At 36.6% G+C, this 23139-nt stretch overlaps 1 protein-coding gene across 3 annotated transcripts in view; it reads right to left on the reverse strand.

Moving 5' to 3' along the window:
- LOC128860025 (UTP--glucose-1-phosphate uridylyltransferase) overlaps positions 1–23139 on the reverse strand; it is a 64748-nt gene that overhangs the window by 17289 nt on the left and 24320 nt on the right. The gene's annotated exons all lie outside the window — the stretch shown is intronic.

Consider the following 23139-nt stretch of genomic DNA (forward strand, 5'->3'; position numbering starts at 1 on the left):
CGATAGTGTATGGATTTTTTTATTTATATTTCTATATATTTTTTGTAATGGCATATCAATTAAATACAGGCTTTATAAGAGTTAATAAAATCGCCATATATTTCATAACTTATTGCGCAGAGCTAGGCATCAGGCAGACATTTAAGCTCCCCAAGTACTGAAGTATCTTTCAAGCTATAGAAAAGGCTGAGGAAATAGCATTCGCAAAGACAACAAGCAACTCCAGAATAAATATGTATATACGTTGGCAATCAAGCGGCGATAAAAGCTATAAACTCATACGAAATTTCATGTAAAAATGTACTAAAAATCAGGGAAACCATAGAGAGACTAGCCGCAGACAGACGGTTACACATCTATTGGGTATCCGGATATAGGGGCATGGTAAGAAACGAAATTGTATAAGTAGATGCGATTGCCAAAAGCACTGTTTACATACCATTTACATACCAATTTGCTAGCGGCACATGCATACAAGATAGGAATTACAAACAACGTCCATGTTCTTGCCCTGCGTTAGCTAAAACTAGATTGAAATGCTAGGAGTTCTGCAATATGAGAAATTAGACTGCCTCTCGGGGTTAGAGCTTCATAGTTTACTTAGATTCGGAAAAGATGCAGACGTATTACAATATGTGTACTACAAAGAAACGTAAAGGTCTAGCCCCATCTGGTAAGACTAAGGACCAAGAGGTCCTGGTTTTCAGCCAGCAAGGTGTACCTAACCTAACCTATTACCTTCTTAGGATAACGGTTTGAAGTGCCCCCCTGCCTAATCAAATTAAAAAAAAAAACGAAATTTTCACCGCACTTAATAAATTTCATATGCTAAATATTTAAAATTTTATCTTTTTATTGCAACTTGTTTTTGTTTGTCGTACTAAAGTAAAATTATAATAATTTTATTAATAACAATAATGCAAATAATAAATAATAAAAAAAAACGATGTGCATCTGCCGCGAAATATTAGAAGAATTCGAAGGCGTTGATAAATAAGTGGATATTACGGCATACCGAAGTTAAAAACGTTGACGAATTCCCCGGACGAAGCCCAAGAAAATACATCTCCAAAACAAGATCAGAAAATCATTGATTTGCTTGTGACGAAGCCGAACTTATCGTTGTGTGAAACTGAAGCAGTTTTAAGGAAACGTGTTAATGTATCCAAAGACACGATTCGAGAACGTTTACCTGAAGAAGACCTCAATCTCTGGAGCAGATTAAAAACAACCACTGCTCGCTCTTATTATAATATACAGTACTATCTCGATAATCCGGACACGCGGTAGTCCGGTCACATCTATAATCCGGACAACTGCATAATTCGGACAGTTTAACATTTTTTACTCTATAATCCGGACATTTTTCAAATTTGCTTCGCAATATGTACATACATATGTATTTTAATTTTTAGTTTGCTTTGTGAGTTTTTCGTAAAATAGCGGTACTTTAACAACAATATATGTATACGAAATGCAACAGCATAAATCACGCGTTGTGTTTATTCTTTAGTGACAAACTGAATTGAATGGACATTATTATTATGAGCAGTGGAAAATTTAATAAAAGGGCTCATAAAACCCTTACTCTTCAGAAAAAATGTGAAATTTTAGATCTCCTTGATAAAGGAAAATCATTAAGATGGTTTGAAACAGAATTTGGTGTCAACAAATCTACTGTTTTTGACATAAAAAAGAAACGTGATGCCATTAGAAAATTCGCGACTAAATGTGAAATGAAAGAGTACATACTAAATAAAAAAAATGTTTGATTATGTACAGATGTACATATTATTATGTAAGTATGATTGTACTGTATTTAATAAAACTATTTATGTACATACATATATCTGAATTGCGTTATGTTCATTTCAAAAAAACAACGTTTAGTTGAAAAACAAAAATCATCTATAATCCGGGCACCCCCATAATCCGGACGACCCTTAACATTAAGGGTGTCCGGATTATCGAGATAGTACTGTAATACTTTGAAAAAATACTTGCATACTCCATGGCTAAGGAAAATAGCTTGGGCGAATAGTTGCTACGTCGGTCCTGGTCTGCTGTTGATAATCGACAGCTTCCACAAACTAATAAGCATTCTATTTAGTTGTGTTTACGGCCAACTTGAATGCAATTTTGATGAATAAAATTTACCAAAAAGCATGATTACCGTCAGCCGCGAAATGTTTAGAAGAACTAACCAGTCTAGGCTTTTACGAAGAGACAACGATCCCAAGCATCGAAGCAGGAGAAGAAATTGGATCTTCAACCAAAGTTATCCAATTGATCCTACACACTAGTGTGGAGGCTCGCTATGGAAAAGAAATACAACCAAACCAAGCTAAACAAGATACAAAGATCAGCATGTATCTTAACCACAGGAGCACTTAGCACCAGTTCTACTGAAGCACTTAACGTGCTAATACATCCGTTACCATTAGACTAAAAACAATCGCAAAATACAACGCGGTGAGACTCAGAGATATAGTAAGCTGGACAACATGATTGTACGGTCACAGCAAGATCCATCTACATGGACCCTCAACTGCTACAACAACATCAACAACAGGGACTCTCATTGCTCAAAAACAAAGCAGACTTCACAATGACCGACCTCAACTTCAAGAAAGACTTTACGGTACGCTTTCCACCAAAAACCGAATGGAGGAAAGGGAAAGTGATTGGTAGATTCGATGTCGAAATCTAATATACACTGACGGTTCTAAGATGAACTGTGGTGTGGAAGCTGGCCTCTATTCGGAACCGCTCAACTTATCCAAATCAATTCGACTTCCTGACTATGCCATCGTGTTCCTGGGAGAACTATTAGCAATCAGGGATGCTTGCAAATCACTGAAACACTACAAAGAAATTGGTGCAAGAGACAAGCATCCAGACAGTCAAGCAGCTATTAAGGCCTTAGATTCCAATTCCATTTCAACCAAACTAGTTTCACAGTGTAGAGAGGAACTAAAATTGCTTGGCCATTTGCTTTAAATTACTCTGATGTGAGTTCCCGGACACAGAAAATATAGAGGGTAATGGGAAAGCAGACGAGCTAGCAAGAAAAGGTTCGGCACTAGACATAACAGAGGTGGTGGCAGTTGCTAGCCCATTCAATACAATAAAAACATCCATTCCGTCACACTACTAAGCTTTATCCGAAAGAAGGTGGTGGCAATTAACTAAATTTACAACAAGAAAAACATGACCGTTGTACAACATCCAAAAGACGATAAGGATACTCTCGCTTAAACATTTCTCGTTTTACTGTAACCCTTACAAGTAACTGAAAGGTAGGGGATCATGCAGCCAGACCTTCCTTATGAATATGGTCGCGCAAAGATTTCCACCGGGCAATTCTAATTGGGTACCCAATAATTTCTTTCTTTTGACGCTGTTGAATAATGAAATACGAGAACAACGTTTTTCGACGCGTGAAGAAATGATTGATGCTTTCATATCAAATGTTTTGGAATTACCTTAATGAGAGTCAAGCGCAAATAGAAGTTTATTTTATTTTATTTTTATTTGTTTAACTTAAGTAGTAACCGCCACATAATTCATATTCAAATAATTACCCAACTCTGACCTCTAACTTCATCTATCCGCTCGTGGAAGTACTTAAACAAAGGGCAAAAGAAAATAGTAGATATTATAAATACTTGCCACTCACGTGTAAATAGGGTAAATATGAGTAAGTTATTGTTTTAATAGTAATTACACGAATTTGTTTTTTGCACTTCATAAAGTAGATAAACTAGTCAAAGCTTTTAAGTACTCGACAAATAAGGAGACTTTTTCAAAGCTTTGGAGATTCAAATATCGACTTCGAAGAGGAAAGATGGGAAAACATAAATTTGTTTTGTTAAACAACATTTTTGTTATTTACAGTGGCTCACTGCTTATTTCGTGTGGCTGTATGTTAAACTAAAGAATTGTAAAATTATTTTTATTTGATTTACTTTAAAAAAAATTTAAATGCACAATCAAAGATAAATTATTTCTAATTACAAACATGTATAAATGCACTCAAATTTTTTCTGCTTTAGTAGAATATTTACAACCGAAACAGAATACTAGGTAAATTGACGTCACAGCTTATTTCGTGTGTTCACTTTTACCGTTATCGGCGCCAGTAAACCGGTTAGCAATTATAGGAAATTTGTTTTGCATAGTATATTAGATTATATCCTTATTTAGTTTACACATTGAAAGTAGTCAGTTGTCCAGCTTAATTTAAAAATACCGTGATGGGTCGTCGTACGTCGATTGAAAGGCGCGAATTAGTGATTACGCATTACAAAAATGGAAAGTCGCAGAAAAAAATTGCTGAAATTGTAAATTTAAGTACTTCCACATTATAGTACATTATTCAACGCTTTTCTCGTGAAAAAAGAGTGGTTGACAAAGGCCGCCAAGCTCCAAACAAAATTTTTACTGAAGCTGATGAAAGGTGGATATTAAGAAAAATTAAAAAAGACCCACGAATTAGTGCGCAGCTTTGACAAAAGAGGTCGAAAAAGTACTTGGTAAGTCATGTAATCCTGAAACAATAAGAAGAATTCTGCGCAAAGCTGATTTCCATGGTCGTACAGCTCGAAACAAACCGTTTGTTAATGAGCGTAACAGAAGATTAAGGGTGGAGTTTGCCGAAAACCATGTTAATAAAGACCAAACATTTTGGAATGACGTTATTTTCGCCGACGAAAGCAAATTCAATTCTTTGGTTCCGATGGAAAGTCTTTCGTTTGGCGTAAGCCCAACGCGGAGCTGGACCGAAGAATCTGCGTGGTACAGTAAAACACGGTGGGGACCATGTAATGGTTTGGGGCTGCATGTCAACAGCTGGTGTCGGAAACTTGGTTTTTATCGACGAAATTATGGATAAAACAGTTTATTTGAATTTATTAAAAAATATTTTACTACAAAGTGCTGAAAAATTAGGCATTCGGGACAGGTTCAGGTTCTATCAGGACAATGATCCGAAGCATAAGTCGGAATTAGTGTAACGGTGGCTTATATGGAATTGCCCTCATGTGGTAAAAACGCCAGCACAATCACCTGATCTCAATGTCATTGAGAATTTATGGAATATTCTGGATCAAAAAATTAGAAAACATAACATAAGCAACAAACAAGATCTAAAAACAGCATTGCAAGTGGAGTGGGAGAAAATATCTCCTGAATACAGTGGAAAACTTGTTAGCTCCACGCAATCCCGGTTAAAAGCTGTATTAAAACAAAAAGGCTACCCTACAAAATATTAGATTAGTAAAAACTTAATAAATTAAAAAAAAAATCATGTTTTTTCTAGTTTGGTTAAGCACACGAAATAAGGTGTGACATGGATTTACTTATAATTTTGATTTTGCTGTAAATATATTACTGAATAAGAAATAATTTAAGTTTAGTTATGTATGTTTGTAACAAGAAATAATTTATCTTTGAATGTACCTTTAAGTTTTTTTTCTAAATAAAGTTTATACAAAAATATTAAACTTTTTTATTTTGATAAACGGGCACACGAAATAAGCTGTGAGCCACTGTACTTCTGACAGACGCCGTAAATATGTAAAGTGTGCTGGTGCTTCACCTATAGACCTTTAGTCCACAGATTGTGAGTACGATAACAACTTCTCGGACAGTACAAAAATAGAAAACTCTCAAGTACATTTCCGTCAAACGATCTGCCATATTACAAATAAAAATCAATTTACAAGCTGACTTAACATTGGTTTACAAGAACAAAAAACAGTAAAAAAAAACTATGTATTATGGACTTTTATTGCAACGTATACCACACAAGAAGATAAGAAAAGTCAGCTTAATCTATTTGATTCTGTGTTTACTGATTACTTACTCGTATTTCAGTATTTACTTATTATTTTGTTATTACAGCAGTTTACAGACTAGTACAAAATATAATATTTGCCATTGGCTTTCCCAAAGCTCAATATAAAGGATGGTCTCACCAGAAAAATTTTTAAGTAAAACAACACTACTTCTTGAAGAATAAAAATAGGATTATATGAGCTGAAGCAGTATAAAGAAATTATAATTTTGAGTAGAAGCTTCTAAGTAATTAGACCGCACCAAAGCGGTGGAAACCGTCATCTATCAACGTTCTTTAAGTACAAAATTACTTCGGTTGCTATAGGTCCGCCATGGGAGACTATAAGTATACAAGGTGAAGTGCAAAATACACAACACTGAGCTAAAATAGAAACGACAGGAGTTTTGTTCTGAAAGCTTCGAGTTTATTTATACAAAATAGTCCCCTCTGGTCTCGATACACTGTTTTGCGCCATTTAAAAGCTTTTCGAAAGAGTGTTTCAGGTCATTGACTGGAATATCCTTCAGGATGTCGGTACAAGGCTTTTGAGTGGCCTGTACGGATGTGAAACGTTTTTTTCATGGCCAAATGCAATTCTCCGAATATGTAGAAGTCACAGGGAGCCATATCAGGCAAATACGGTAAGTGTTTGATGGTTAAAATGCGATTTCTAGTCAAAAAATCAGTCACAAGAGTGGATCGATAACATGGTGCATTATCATGCAATAAGCGACAGCTTCCTCCTTCGTGGTATTCAGGGAGAAATCAATGATTTCGATGCAACAAACGCTTCAAAACGCCAAGATAGAAAATTGCGTTGACGGTTTGGTCCGTTGACACGAACTCCTTGTGGACAATTCCCTTGGAACGGTAAAAACAAATGAGCATCGGCTTGATATTTGACTTCTCCAAAAGCGATTTTTTGGGTGGGGACTCGTTGAAACACCACGTTTCATCACCTGTTACAATATTGTAAAGGAAGTTCTCGTCTTTTCTCGCCTCTTAAATGAGGTCTATTGAATGTTGAATTTTGAGCAATTTTTGGTATACAGTTAACTTGAATGGAATGAAACGTGTACAGACCTTTCGTAAGCCCAAATGATCAGTTAAAATACAATAAACCGGTAAACGGTAAACGATTCGGTTAACCGATTTTAAAACAAAATTTGATATTAGCTCTTTGTTCGAATCTCATGTTTGTACCGATGACACAAACATCCCGACCCTTTAGACGCAATAACTTCGCTTCCACTGAACCGAATGCCACCAAGCTTTTAGTACAATGTATGTTTTACCTTTCAAGGTTGAGCTTGTAAACCCAAGTAGAAATTAATTCTTTGTTTTATTCAGATACGTAATAAATAAATACATTTAGAAAATACCGTTTTCTATTTTTTTATACTTTCATTAGAAGAAAAGTTATAACGCTGAGAATTTTGATTTTGCGAGTGTGGCAATTTTTTTTTTGACTCACTGTAACTTCCAACGCACGAGTTAAAAAGATGGCGCCATCAAAAACATTTTTATGACGCCAGTCTTGTTTATTTTGGACTTCACCTTGTATAATAATTTTCATCCAAAAAAAAAGTTATTTATAAAAATTTCGCAGGTGGATTTATTTGAATCTCCTCATCAAACTCGAGAAATGATGTATTAGCACTTACGGAAGGCCGGTTGTCTTTTAAACTTCAGGCGGTTTGCTTTAACTTTATCTTGGACATCATCGAGAGTATATGAGTCATCACTTTCCAGCAAGACTTAGCAAAATTTTAATTTGATAACGGGAATGATGCAAGAATTGAGTCTTAGGAGTCAGAGTAAAAGCTTTGCAGCAACATATTTCGTGCTCTTCGAAAGAAGTCGAAAACTTTCGCGATAGATTCACATTTTTTTCCAAATATTCAATTTCTTCCTCATTAAAGGTATAAGCACAGTTCACTTAACCTGTTTTTGACTTCTAGAATTTCGAGAGTGCCAAATAAATAGTTCTGTTGTTGACACGAAGACGTCGTGATTTATTTCACCACATTGACTTAAGGGGTTAGGGTAGTCAGAATTTTCAAAAAATTGAATTTATGTTTCTTGCATTTTCTTAAAATCTTAAATCGTCGATCAAGCACAAGATTATTTATTAATAATACTAATTTCTCTTGTCCGATTGATTCTGGATGAGTCTCCAAGGATTTGTTATGATCATCGCAAGGGATTTCTGAAGAAATGGGCTCCACACAAACAGAAATAACTTTTCCAAATATTAGTTTTTTTTTTTAATTTTGCTTAAGTCAAGTCGAAACATGGTGTATTAATGCTATGTTTTTATTTTTGCAAAAAAAAATTATTGAAAATCATCATTTTTTCGGGCTTCTGACTACCCTAACCCCTTATTGACATCGTTTAGTTAAAAATCATGATTCCCTAAAAATGTAATGGTAGTGAAAAACAAAAAAAAAATTAACTATCACTAAAGGTTTAGTGATAATGCATTTTTTTCACTATCACTAAAAGTTTACCGATAGTAAATTTTTGTTCCACTACGAGTATCACTAAATTTTCAGTGATAATGGATTTTTCATTTTAACTACCACTGAATAAACAGTGATAGTGCAATTTAGTGGTAGTGCGAAAATGCCCAACCCTGCTCATAAACGCAATTAAGAATAAATGTTACGCCAACCATTTAGAAACAATTGAAGAGTTTAAACATGAATTCGAAGTGGCCATTGTTGAGATAAGAGACGAACCTCGTGATTATGTACTGAAAAATCGGATAGGCGGAATGGGCCGTGGGATTTCCGTGCAGTCAAAGACAACGGCGAGTGACGTATAAGATGGAACCATGAACTGGGCCAACTTATTATAGCGAAAAAAGTTGTGCGGTTCATCAAAGCTCAAAGACTACGATGGCTAGGCCATACCATGAGAATGAACCCCACGAGAGCTCAACGAAAAGTAAAAGTAAGTAAAGTAAAAAAGCTGAAACATTTGCAACGAAAGCAAGAGGCAGACCAAGATCAAGATGGATTGACGAACTTGAAGACGACATGAGGCAACTCTCAAGGTCACCGATTGAAGGGGAAACAACCACGGATCGGGTCAAATGGAGACAGTTTGAGCAGCAGGCCAAAGCTCACATAGAGCTGTAGCAGCAAATGATGATGATGATGATTGGCAAGATTTACCCTTTCAATTAGAAAAAAAAAATTATTGAAACATATTCATGCGTCATTTAATTACGCTCGAATTAAATTCCGAACAAATGGACCACCCTAAAGGGACCGCCCTGTAAAGTATGCTTATGCAACTAAGAATTTGCACTAATTACTAAAATGTATTATAAACGCAAACATGTGCAATCACCTATCTGGCGGCACAAAGCCTAAACACTGATAAGCGCACCAAATCGAAGAGCGCGAACCGAAATGGTAGTGGGGATAAGGAATGTTTAGATTCGTTTTTCATGCAACCACTTCTAATACTCAACATAGTATAAACTCAATTACTGTAGATGCACAGTTTGTCCATTAGTTGCTTGAGAAAAGAAAAACATTCCTATCAACTCATTTTTAATCTTTAATCTGAATGCTCAACACTCGTCAGTGATTTTTCGAAACCAAATATCTGAACAGAAAAGGATAAAGCAGGGTTTTTCGCAGGATGATGTCTTTTCTCTCTTGTTTTTAAATTCCACATATCGAAGCTACCCCAGCCATCATAGGGAGTCTCCCTGGTCTCCTAGGCTGACGATTGCACAATAACGGCGTCGGGCAATGACATTGATGGCCTGTACGCCAAAGTAAATGATTACCTCACCAAACTTTCTCGCTTTTTCACTGCAAGGAATCTACAAAGTCCACGGCGATCCTCTTTAAAACCTGGGCAAAGAGGTGAAACTGTAACTGAATGTCAAAGTTGATGACATACCAATTCCGACTGTTAACAACATTAAAATTTTGGGAGTAACCTTCAGCAGTTTGCTCTCCTTTTCTGCGCACACAACCGCAATTGTCACTAGGGTCCAAAATCGCTTGCCGCTAGCACTTGGGGCAAAGACAAAGAAATGTTGCTATCGACGTTCAAGACAATTGGCCGGCCGGTTCTAAACTACGCTGCGTCTTTCTGGTCGCCTGCAACTAGTGGCATGCAGTGGATAAACCTTCAGACTTGCCAAAACATTGCTATTCGGACAGCAACGGAATGGCTCCTGATGTCTCCTCTACAACACCTACACGACGAGGCACAAATGCTACCTGTAAAGGAGTACAACAAACTGCTTAGCAAACAGTTTCTGCTAGAGTGCTACCGAAGGTTTCACCCAGGTAGACACCTGCTTGAACCTGAGGCCCATCCCAGGTACATCAGGAGGCACCTCTTCAATTACTCCGATGAGATGCAGGACAAAACTAACCGACAACTATTCGACCGGGCAGTGATTAGGCAGACAATAAACGACATTCATCGGGAGACCCTTACCACCTTCTTAAGCACCCGACCCGCGAATGCCTTTATCGGAGTCCAACCACCACCCATAGCAGACGAAGAGCTCCAGTGCCCCCGAGAGACCCGTGTAACCTTGGCACAATTGAGTTCTGGATGCTGTAGTAGGTTAAATTCCTACTTATCCAGAATTGACCCCGACATATCAAACATATGTCCAGCATGTGAAGGCACCCCGCACGATACCAACCACTTTTTCACATGCCCCATCAAACCCACTCATCTAATACCCGTCTCCCTCTGGACCCAACCAGTCAAAACAACAAGTTTGCTAGGCCTACCGTTGGCAGAGTTTAGTATTGCTGCTACAACAGCAACAACGCGACACCCCTCAAGCTAATGGCTTTATCATACCCAAACATTCGCAAAAGATTTTATTGAAACATTCCATAGATACTCCGATGGTTTTTGCTGTTTTACGCAACCTTAATTTCGATCTTGCAGAACGATCTTTTGTACTTTTTTGATTGCCCTCAGAAGGACGTCCACTGCACTCACTTAGCATCTTCAATACTGGTTCGACCACGTTTGAAGTTCGCAGCCTAGCAATTGACGGTTCAATCGAAAATGCAGACGTAGAATAGCATTTATTCACTACCAATTTTTGGTCCCTACAGGAAAAAATGTTTAATCAATGAAGCGAAACTCGTATGTTTTTATATTTCGTAATTATATAGCTCAAACTTATCTAACAAAATCAAGTGGAATTCGTATACCTTTTTTCCTTATTCACTCCGCTCGGCAGTATTGGGCCTCCACAAGACTCTTCTATCGTACACGGTTTTGGGCTGTTGTTTTTCTGTCGTTCCATGTAATGCGAGTCCCACCCTAGTGCCATTCTCGTGATGATATCTGGTGGTTTCCTAAGAAGCGTGTGACCTATACATCGCCACTTTCTGCGTTTGATTCGCCATAGGATGGGCTCCTCATTCGTAGACCCTTACAGCGTATCGTTGCTGATGGTGTTCGGCCAGAATATTCTACAGATGATGTGTAGGCTTTTGTTAACGAAAGATTGTAGTCTCTGTGTGGTGGTGTTAGAGATCCCAACCATGTTTGACTTCCTTACAACAATACTAGCTGAAGATTTGCGAGCTCGCCCATACTGCATGCATTCACCCTAACGCCGCTTGTTATGTTTAGCCTGCAGTTGACATCTTAATCTGTTCCACCGTCTGCCGTGATAGTACAGCCGAGTTAGTAGAAGCTTTCGACAAATTCCATCGAGCACCCGTCAACCATTATATGTTTGATTTATTGTGGTTGATTAGATAGCTTCCGGCGTTGTTGACCTTCAGCCCGACAGTGCGTGTCAGCGTGACTATTCTGTCCGATTTCGCTTGCATGTCACTGTGTTTTTGAGAGACGAAGTAGATGTCAGCGACGAAGTCCAAGTCCTCAAGATGTCTGGCAAAACTCCATATGATGCCTTTTTTGTGCAGAGTCAATTGGCTGATACGTCGTCTAGGACGATGGCGAAGAGAAGGGGCGATAGGGGACAATTTACGCCGGTCTTACGCCTGCATTGGTGGTGAAAGAGTCGCTGATGTTACCGTTGTGAAGCACTGCCAGTTCGGATTTCTCTGATGAGGCGGATTATCTTAGCGAAACCTCCCTTTCTACTCAACGCCAGCCATATACTAATTTAAATATAAATTGTCGGCCGCCGTAGCCGAATGGGTTGGTGCGTGATTACCATTCGGAATTCACAGAGAGGTCGTTGGTTCGAATCTCGGTGAAAGCAAAATTAATAAAAACATTTTTCTAATAGCGGTCGCCCCTTGGCAGGCAATGGCAAACCTCCGAGTGTATTTCTGCCATGAAAAAGCTCCTCAAAGAAAAACATCTGCCGTTCGGAGTCGGCTTGAAACTGTAGGTCCCTCCATTTGTGGAACAACATCAAGACGCACACCACAAATAAGAGGAGAAGCTCGGCCAAACACCCAAAAAGGGTGTACGCGCCAATTATATATACACATAGTAGAAAAAGTCTGCGTTCACCTATGCAAATATTCTTTGCATTAGAAAAAGTTCAAAACAATAAATATTTCAGAATTTTTTTTTAATGAGTTTTATTAAGTTCACTTAAACGTAACTATCACACAGATTTCGCTACCAATAACAAAATCAAATTTAAAATGAGATCACATAAAATTAAAAAGGCCATTCAAACTAAACGGAAAAAGTTTGCGTTCACTTCAATAATAATAAAATAAAAGGCTTAAGATCATAGAAATGTTTTAAAATTAATAGCTAGTTGGATATCCCCGGCTTTTTATGATTTCTAGGAGGCGTCTTTTCATTGATCCAACTAGGTTGGCTGTTATTTCTGGACTTATGGGTTCCCATTCCTCGTTTAGCGCGTTCTTAAGCATTTCCTTGCTAGTTATTGTACGCTCTCGTATTTTTTTTTTTTAGAACGTCCCATAAGTGCTCAATGGGGTTAAGGTCAGGTGATTGTGGGGGTGTGAGAAGTTGTTTTGGAACATTATACAACAACCACAACCCAACAATCTCTGCTGTGTGTTTCGGGTCGTTGTCCTGTTGGAAAACAAATCTTTCACCGAGTCCCAGTTTGATTGCACTTTCTCTCAAATTCGTTTTTAAAATATCGAGATAATCATGTCTGTTCATTATCGACTCAAAAAACTGCATATTTCCAACGCCCGAACTAGCCATACACCCCCATATCATGGCACCTCCTCCCCCATGCTTTACCGTAGGTACCAGATTTTGCTTTCCAGGTGCCGTTCCGTTTTTCCTCCAAATAATTTTACGACTTTTTATCCCGAAAATGCAAAACTTGCCCTCATCTGAAAAAATCACACTATTCCAAAACTCAGGTGGCTTGTTTACCTATTCCTTGGCGAAAGCCATCCGCTTAAGTCGATTTACTCGCGATATGAAGGGTTTTTTTCGGGCCACTCTGCCGTGAAATCCGATTCTTTTTCGAATTTTTCTTACTGTATCTGGATGTACTATCTTTTGGTATTTTGCTTCTATGTCTTTTGAAATTCGGCTTGCTGTTAGTCGTGGATTAGAATTCACAAGAATAGTTATGTTGCGTTCTTCTCTTTCCGTCATTTTTTTTGGACGCCCAGAACGAGGCTTAGACTCCAAACAATTCGTTTGCTTGAAGTTGTTTATCACTCTTTGGACTGAGGAGTATTGCCTCCCAACAATTTTCGCGATTTCCCGATAGCTCTTACTATTTTGCCACAAACTTACAATGATTTTCCTTTCATCAATATCTATTTCTTTTCGCCTTTGGTCCATAGTAACAAAAAATGTATTTCTAATACCAATTTTTCCCTCTTTAGATTTGTTCTTAACCGCGTCAACTACATGAATGATTTAAAATTTAATTTAACGTAATTGCCATGCAAATAATCGTCACTATTCGAAATGAACGCACACTTTTTCTGCTTAGCCTATTTAAGTAACTGTACTACAATCCCGTTATCTGAACACGACGCAGCTCAAACTCCAAAAAATTTTGTTCATAACCTCTATGAATAATTTTCTTTGAAATAAGTGAAAAGAAATAACTGAGAGTTTTAAGATAAACACGTTAAATTATTTTAATACTTTATAACAGTGGGTGAACGCAGACTTTTTCTGCCATGTGTATATACCTACATATATAGGTACAAATTTAAATCGTATACTAAAATAAAATTTTAGCTCCTCCAGGTGTAGAATTATTAATTTCATGCGTCATAGAAAAGTATTATTATTATTTATTAGAGCAATATGAAATATAACACTAATTGATAGAGCACACTAGCTACTTAGGCCTACGGTGCTATAGAAAAGTATGTATGTTTGGGTATAAGCATAAGTTGGTTATAAAAATGAAATAGCACAAAATAGTTAGCGATCGTCTGACTTTGGTGAAGGCGGTTCTTCCGTTTAGTAATCTGTAATCTTTTTAATCAGTTAAGCAACTGTACGTATTGTTTATACTCATATTGTAGGCGTAGTAAATAACTAGAACTGAAATGACTGGCGAACCGTGTTGACATTTCTCTTTAGTAAGGTTTGGCAAGTCATCATGAATCGCTTAACGCCTGAACAAGGCTACCAAACTGTGGAAATTTACTTTAAAAAAAAATGTTTGTTCTCATAGAGCGAAATGTCGATTCATCGTTGTTCTCAACTTGTTGATCTTTGTACTTCGACTACATAGAGAATTTTTATATGCCTATAAAATACAGCTCGTGCAAGAATTGAAGCCAAAAGACATGGATTTATCTACCAGATTATAATAAAAAAGAAATCATTCCAACGATATTTTCATTTTGACTATTAGTTCAAGATACAAATCTGTGACAAGACCCATTCTGACGTATGGTGCAGAGGCGCGAGCTGAAAATGCAGAAACAAAATGCAAAACTACGCACTACAGAAATGCAAATTTTACGATCCATCGCAAGAAAAATTCGTAAGAAATGAGGCAATAAGGGAGGAAACAAAAGTTACTGACGTTGTTAAACTTATAAGGACTAGAAGACAAGCTTGGAATGAACATATAACAAGGGCACCTGGTGATCGAATTATAAGGATTGCTAGAAATTCGAAACCAAACGGAAGATGTGCACCGGGAAGATCTCCAAAACGATGGAAGGAGAGCTAGATACGTCCGACGTCAACTGAAGACACGTAAAATTATTTTTATTTGTATTTTATTAAATTGGAACTGTAATTTTAATGAATTTTATGTTTACTCGTGTAATGAAATGTAATTTATATTGCGTGAAAAGAAAACAGACAGATGCCTATAACAAAAGACAAAGAAGAAGAAGAAGTATTTATCTAAATATCAGCTGCTTATTGTTATGACACCATTAATCGATGAGAATAAATATCGCTATAGTTAAGGCTGCGGCTATTTATGGTTTGGCACAACACCTCTAATTTAACCTTTAACAGTAAGTATTTATATTTACCTTCATCTAATTTTTGTTTTTTCTTTGTCTTGATCCTTTTCTTCATCTACATATTCGCTCTATCTTAATCATTGTATTAAACTTAATCTAAATTTTATTCATAAAGCGATGCTTGACACGTCACTTTCGTTGAGTATCAATATTGAAGCATACATTTAGGAGTTATATATACCAGTTTTTGGCATTTGTATCATTTTCGAATTGATTTTTTCGCTTTATATTAAACTACAATTCAGTTTACCTTGAAAATATAATTCAAGCTAGCCACTTATGCACGTCCAACAAATGCGTCTGATTTAGCGGTGCGCGTCGTGCTTTCTCACATTAGCGGCGTGATTCGCGAACATATTCGACGTTAGTGGAGAAATGTGTGCGAACACATCCACGAACATATCGTAGGTTAATGGCTAACGTTAGCTGTAAAAGGGATGTAAAGCGAACATGTTCGCCCATTCATATGTTTGTATGTATGCAAATTGTATAAAATCTGACCACAGCACATTGTACCTTTGCCAACATTCGCCGATAAAACCAAACCAAGTTAAATAAAAATAAAAAAAAACCGAAAACAATACAAAATGCGTGCTGTGGCAATATTACGTGAGTTCGTGTACGTTTGGTTGCGTACATATGTACATACCTATATACATATGCATACATTGTGCATAAACATATTGTTTATACGACATTTATTCGCAAATGAAAAGAAGCAAAAAAACTGTATTAACTTAACTGCTTTGTTATTGTATTTCTAGCGTCTGGATGCGCTTTGGCAATTGCATTATGCAATTCATGTGGGCAGAATTAATTAATTATTATTATATTGAACGAGTGCTACGCTGCATAAAGACAGTGACGAATTTTCGTAATAAACTGTTGTGCGTGTTATTTGACTAATTAATCGACGGAAACTCGTCGATAATATCGAAAAATATTAAAATATGCGGGTATTAAGAGGAAAAACGATAATATAGGGATAGGAAATTTAAAAAATATTTCAAAATAAATAGAGTTTTGGTCTTCCGGTTTTAATTGTCCACAAGGGCTGCTTACACCATACCCTTAAATGAAATACGTTAGACACATCTGCTTTGGTACCCGATTCGACAGGTACATGAAACATCTTATGATAAACCGGTGCGTGCATTTTTACCCACACTTATTTGCTTCGCAACTTTTCTAGTTTATAAAAACTAGATCTGAATTGTGGGTTTTTTTTTCCTAGGCGGAAAAATTTGTCAAGTAGCCAAATGTACAATTTTATACGATAGAACAACGCGTTAAAGTGCTGGTCCAATGTAGGTAGGCTTTACTTGCTTAGCTTCGATAACTGTCAAAAATAAATAGAACAATGCTAAAATATGTGTATGAAATGAGACCAAGTGGCAACTTTGTTGTATTTCCAGCTCTTTTGACATTAGCAATTGAACACCCCTGTCGTGCATTTATGTATTTTAATTTGCTTTAGCTTTATTTGTGAATTTTAGGCAGATTAGAAAGTTTGTTTATTTACATTGGCTTTTCAAAAATGTTTGAAGAAAATTTAATAAATACCATTGAAATACCATCATTCCTGAATTGTTCCTCATGTGTTGCAAGCTTGTGCGAAGCTAACATAAAAGTGCCCATGTTTTTGTCGATCTAAATATACATAATACATAAACTTTGATTTTTACTAGATTTTTACTATTAACAAAAAAAAATTAATATATTTTTTCGCCGTTTCTAATTAACATCATGATTCAAAAATGTATTATTGAATATGCTAGCCTAAGCTCAAGCCCAAAGCTAGCCTGCATTGGACCAGCATCTTTGAAATTATTGGAACTTATTATTAGAATAGACGATCGTTAAGAGCAACATAACGCAAAGTTCGTGATTTGTTTAAGGAAATAATCATCCAATTGAGTCGACAATTCAAAGATTGGTGAAAAAATTTGAAATCGACTGGTTCTGTGTGTTCTGTTTGGCGGATTTTATGCGTAGACGTGCTCATGGCACGCATTTTTCACATGTAATTGTTGCTCCTAACAAATTACTGTTGACTCTGAAAGTATATCAATATGCACATGTTTTTTTTATTTTAAAACAACATCTAAAAATAGTTAGATTTTAAAACGAAAAACACAATTATTTGACAAAAAGAAAAAAACAATAAAAACTATGCCGAACCCTTACTGAAGCCATTGTAACGTTGAGAGTGCATGGATTGTTTGTTTACGGTACTAAATATAGTACTAAAACAAATATATAAAATATAAATATGAATTATATGTTAAGTAAGTGGCTTTGGCTACCTCACTTACAAAAACACAAACAGGTTCATGTACACAGATGTTATGGAATAGGCGTGCATCAACTAATTACACCACTTTGAGGTAGTCTGCAGGTAGCCTATGTAAACAATATATTTTTGTCAAAAGACACAGCACATTGCTCCGAAATATTTATTTATGTTAATTTTATTTTTTTATTCATTCGTTAATGTCTAACAAAATTCAGAACAGATATTTAAGATATTAATTCAAAACTGAAGTACAAGTGTTTTAGAACATTTAAGATATATTGTCCTGCTGAAGCCAACGCGAATGATTTTAAAATGACGAAAATTTCTCCAAGGAATATTAAACTGTGCTCTTTCTAGAAGAGCCGGGCAGTCAATTTCGCCATTAACGAGATTAAAGATAAATGACGCTGCCTGAAGAGTACCCCGTTTACTTAATTGGAAAAGACTAATCAATCAACAGCGAGATTCGTAAGACGGTTTCGGATCTGAGAAATTGAGTGAATGTAGTGTGAATGCACAAAAAAATTGTGAACCTTCTGCAATTGGTTTATATGGACTGCATAATAAGGTCTAGGTAAAATCGGTCGGTATGGCTGTGAGACCCGGCTCATGACAGACTTGCTCGCAAATAAGCTGCAAGTTTTTTGCAAGTTTTGTCTACAAATATTTAAGACGTTTATTACGGATTTGTTGACCTATAACCATCAACAACAGAGAGCTTTGGGCGAATTGTAAGCAGTTATCCAACCAGACAGAAATAAAGCAGAGAAAGAACTCGACTGGAACCAGCAAGGCAGTACAAGAAGAGAACTCTCGAAAAAGAATTTAAGACCGCAGAGAAATCTCTCAAAGAAGTCAAAGTCATCGCGAAAGATGGTGGCGGTTGGAAGCGTTTTGTAGAGGTCTTAGAGGATGGACTAAACTGATGTTACCTGTCATGTCCAATCGATTGTCGCAAAGCCTTCTGTCATTAAGCAGAGGGGAGTGCAGACGGCCGGTTGGACTGATGACGGGCCACTTTCTGTGGGCGAAGCACATGGAAAGGTTGGGCATCTCAGGCAGTGTACTCTGCCCAGCTTGTGAAGAGGAGAATGAGACGGCGGACCACTTCCTGTGTGTCTGCCCCGCCTTCGCTCGAATCAGGTTTGAGGTCTTTGGCACTGATATGTTAAGAAGCGACCATCTTGGCTCCTTGGCACCACAAGATCTACTCAGATTTCTTCGGAGATCGGGTAGATTTAAAGAAAATTAAAAGGGAATCCAAGTGTAGTACAATGGACTTAATTAATGTCTGAGTGCTGTACTTGCTAGACAAAAAAACAAAAAAAAAAGAGGTCTTATGTTCCATCAGGGAGAACAGAAATTAAGAAAGAGAGAGATGATATGGTCTCCAAATAAAAGCAACATAATCTTTTATAATTTGGACCGAACAAACGCAGAGTATCTTATACCATGAGAGTGAATGGGTCAGTGAAGTGCGATGAGAAGAGAAACCCCCTAAATCTGTAATGGGAGATATCAAGAGGGTTTTGAAGCTTAGGAAATGGGATTTTATGACATTAATATGCAGAAATAGACGATTCATAAGGCACCAGGAAAGTATATTATTCAGCTCAGACTGTAGGACGGCTGAATCACTAGAATTTCTTATTTCAACATAAACTATCAAATCATCAGCATAAAGAAGAAAACTAGCAAAGGAAAAACACGAACAGATAACATTAATAAACAAAACAAATAACAAAGGTCCTAAAGTTAAGGGTTTTCTAATAACAGGTGTTATTGGTGAATGGATTGCGCTATCGAGAGATGATTAACAATTTTTTTATGGCCAGAATTGGATGGCATTGATCTGGGTAACGTTTATTTTCAACAAGACGGTGCTACGTGCCACACAAGCAACGAAACCATTGATCTTTTACGGAAAAACTTTCCGGAACGTGTTATCTCTCGAAGAGGTGATCACAATTGGCCACCGAGATCTTGTGATTTAACATCTTGTGACTTTTTTCTTTGGAGCCAACAGCCCAGGGTCGATTCAAGACCTCAAAGATGGAATTCGTGAGGCTATCGAGTACATAGGGCAGCCACTTTGCAATTCGGTTATGGAAAATTTCAGGAAAAGGATATTGTCCTGTAAGCGTGGTCGTGGTGGTTCACTGATGTTATTTTCCACTATTACGGCTTACTTTCCTCTTTATAATGAAATAAACGTCCGATCATTTATATTAAAAAATAGCATTTTTCTTTGAAAATCAAAATAACATCTCTGTTTGGAAAACCCTATACTACCCTGTGGTACACCAGAGGTGGCTATAAAATAGTTCGAAGAAACCCAACGACAATTACACCTCTTTATTAAATAGGATCGAATTCAATCAAAGAGAGTCGAATGAAAACGGAGAAATTCCAATTTAATGAGAGATTTAAACGAAAGCTTTAGAAAAGTCCCTGCATATCACGTCAATTTGGTATCCATTCTGGAAGCCTGCGTGGCAATCTTCAGAAAAAACTAATAAATTAGCTAACGTAGATCTTGGAACTACAAAACCGGTCCGGCTAGAACTAATCAGACCTTTTTGCGCTAAAATATAACTTGCTTTTGGCAAAACATTCAAAAAGTTTAAAGACAGGAGATAATTTGGAAATTTGTCCGCAATTTGCAATCTTCGGCTCTTATTGCGCCTTTTGTAAATTGGGGTGACTGAAGTCAGTTTCCAATCATCAATAAATATGCCTTCAGCTAATGATTTATTAAAAATCAGTTTAAAGAGATTGGACCATAAACGACAACTTTTAAGCAATGTTACGGAAAGATTGTCAACAACTTTTTTTATAAAAAAACAGTCTTAGAAACACAAGATTTAACTGATTTGATATATCGCCAAAAATTCTTGTGGCCTCAAATTTGTGAATGCATTCTTTATGTAAAGACTTATTTAAATTATGAAACTTATTCCTGTGGAATATTTATATTTTCTTTTCTATTGTTGAAATATTGTCATTATGAAATTGGAAGTGCAAATATCAATGCAAAATATCGAAGTTTAAACGAATATTTTTTAGTTTTCCGACAAACACATCGCGAATATAGGAACTTTTTGTCACTCAGAAAGCAATGGGCCCATTTTTAAAAACTTTATAAAATGGACGAACATATGTATGTACCTACCCAAGAATATTACGCTCCCCGTATAGGCGAGATGAGACCCAACTGAGGCAATTATATGCATCTTAATGGTAGATGTAAATAGTCTTCGAAATTGAAAGAGCAGCTCGTAACTGTAATAAAAGAAGCCTCTCAACACTCAATAGCGAATCCTATTGGGCACAAGAATGATAGAGAAAGGAACTCAATTCGCCTTGTGTTGAGCTCAAAAAACCTTTGCTAACAGCGAAATGGCAATCTAAAAGACTAGAATGGTGTGAAAATATGACAAATTGGCTTGACAAAAGCATTCTTGCAGCACATAAGCGGCAGTGGAATTGGCTTAAATATATTGAATAATCCTTTGAATTTGAAGAAAAAATAATGCAAATGAGCTAAACATGATGTAAGAACTAAAAAAAAACTTTAGAGAAAATATGGTTTAAGGAAATAAGCCACGAATCGCCTTTAGCAGATGAACAATTTTATGTTTGAAATCTCCTTTTTCCTACAATTTGTAAGTCTTAATGATTAGTTTCAATGGAATATTAAATTTTTAATTAAATATGTGGCTCTTGTACATTTTTTTCATATACGAATGCACTTTTTTAATGAGAAGAAGGGTGAGGTGGTCAGTGCAAAAATTATCAAAAACGAACGAGAATTTTGAACCAATTGAAACTGTCACTTTCACTGGTTAAAAAGTTCGAAATTTTGTAGAAAATTGGCAACATTTTTTAAAAATCTTGTTCCAAGTTTTATACTTTGATTTATATATATGATATTTTTTTAGAATAAATTATATTTTTATAGAAAATTAATGAAAATTAAGAAAACAAAAGAAAAGTAGTCAAAACTGGTCAAAAATCGGGTTACTAATAAGGCGCAGACAAATGAATATCTTCCTCTTCTTCTTGATTGACGCGATAACCGCTTAAGGGGGTATTCTAGTCTAGAAATTTGAAAAAATCGAAAAATTTTTTTTTTCAAAATTTGATAGTTTAACTATTCAAAAATATCTCATGAAAAGGATTTTTCAAAATTCGAATTATTTTCGAAGCTACAACTATTTTAGTGACGTGGCAGCTAGACTGGTTTGAGCGGACAGCAAACTTTAATTGTGTTTTTCTCGAAACTACTTCTTTCGATACGATCGGCACGATATCTCAAGTTCAAATCAACCGATTTGCTTGAAATTTGTCATGAATATTCCTTAAATATATCTCTATCGCATGAAGCTCGAAAAACTGGAAATTTCAATTTTTTAATATGTGTAAACAATTCGAGAAAGCTTAAAATAAGAGAAAAATCGACCTAAATTTTTTGAGTAGCCGCCATTTTATGGAAAAAAATTTTTTTCCCGTTTTTTCTGGTTCATGCGATAATGACATTCATATTAATTAAGAATTTGTATTTTTTTTTTTTCAGATGACCACAAGGGTAGAAATCGTGATGACGGGAACACTGCCTTTCCCCCCCCCCCCCTTCCACTTCAAGGACGCATAACTCCATGAAAATTCATTTTTTTTTTCAAATTTATTTTGTGTGCTCTTAATATATGAATAAATAAATGATAAAAAAATGTATCGTAAAAATATCAATAGCTTTTTTTTTATTCATCGTCAAAAAATACTCGAAATTCGGGCCTCCAGACTAGAATACCCCCTTAAGCGATTTTAGCCGAGTTTAACAAAGTGCGCCAGTCGGTTTCTTTCTCGTGCTAACCGGCGTGAGTTGGACGCACCAAGCGAAATCAAGTCCTTCTCCAGCTGATCTTTCCAATGCAGAGGAGACCTACTTCTGCTTCTCTTCCTCTGCTACCACAAGCTGGTATCGATCGATAACTTTCAGAACCGTGTTTGTGTCCATTCGGAAAACATGACACAGTCAACGAAGAGGAAGGATCTTTATGTGCTGCGCAGCTCCTTGCTTCATCACCTACGATATTCGCCGTCGCCAACGTGCAAAGGTTCAAAAATCCTGTGCAGAATCTTTCTCTCTAAGCTCTCCAAGGGACGTTTCATCGGATATTATCATCGTCCAAGCTTCTGTGCCATACGTTAGGACGGTCATGATGAGAGCCCTGTAGAGTGTTAGTTAGTTAGTCGTCGAGAAAGGATTGAACTACTCAATTGTCTACTTAGTCCAAAATAGCGTTTGTTGGCAAGAGAGATTCCTCGTTGGATTTCAAGGCTAACATTGTTATCGGTGTTAATGCTGATTCCTATTGTAGATAAACGAAGTCTCTTACAACCTCGAAATTATAGCCAGTGCGCCGCCTGTTTATATAATGACAGAAGGTACTTCGTTTTGTCCTCGTTCACCACCAGACCCATTCGCTTTGCAGTTTGGAAAAGGCGGAACTAAGAGCGCGGTTGTTAAAGCCGATGATGTCAATATCAGCGATTAAGGTTTGCTGGTC

The sequence above is a fragment of the Anastrepha ludens genome, chromosome 4, assembly GCF_028408465.1.
Source record: "Anastrepha ludens isolate Willacy chromosome 4, idAnaLude1.1, whole genome shotgun sequence".
Taxonomy (NCBI): domain Eukaryota; kingdom Metazoa; phylum Arthropoda; class Insecta; order Diptera; family Tephritidae; genus Anastrepha; species Anastrepha ludens.